This window comes from Choristoneura fumiferana, chromosome 12, assembly GCF_025370935.1.
Source record: "Choristoneura fumiferana chromosome 12, NRCan_CFum_1, whole genome shotgun sequence".
Classification (NCBI taxonomy): Eukaryota; Metazoa; Arthropoda; class Insecta; order Lepidoptera; family Tortricidae; genus Choristoneura; species Choristoneura fumiferana.
Genome location: NC_133483.1, coordinates 2,935,906 through 2,936,252, shown reverse-complemented (window position 1 = coordinate 2,936,252; position 347 = coordinate 2,935,906).

Here is a 347-nt window from a genome sequence, read left to right as displayed (position 1 = left end):
TTTCCTAAACTTGATTTAAGCAACAAAAAGTGCACGTGTACTAGAGATTAACAAGGCTGTGAGCTTTAAAACTAACTCCATCTCTCATAACAATTCATTTCATTCCTTATTTTGCAGCGCTCATAAATAACGGAAAGCAACAGGGTTACGGAAAACGGAAATCCTCGTGCGAAAAGTGTTCGGCGAAATCCATATTGTTTGCAGGAAACGAGACGCTTGAGTGTGACAGTTGTGTTTGTTAATGGCGAAAGCCAATTATAGTCTAATGTGGGAATTAACGAAAGATTAGCGTTAATCGTAACGAACCGCAAAATAGAAAAAACTCGTCAATAGTCTAAATAGGATCA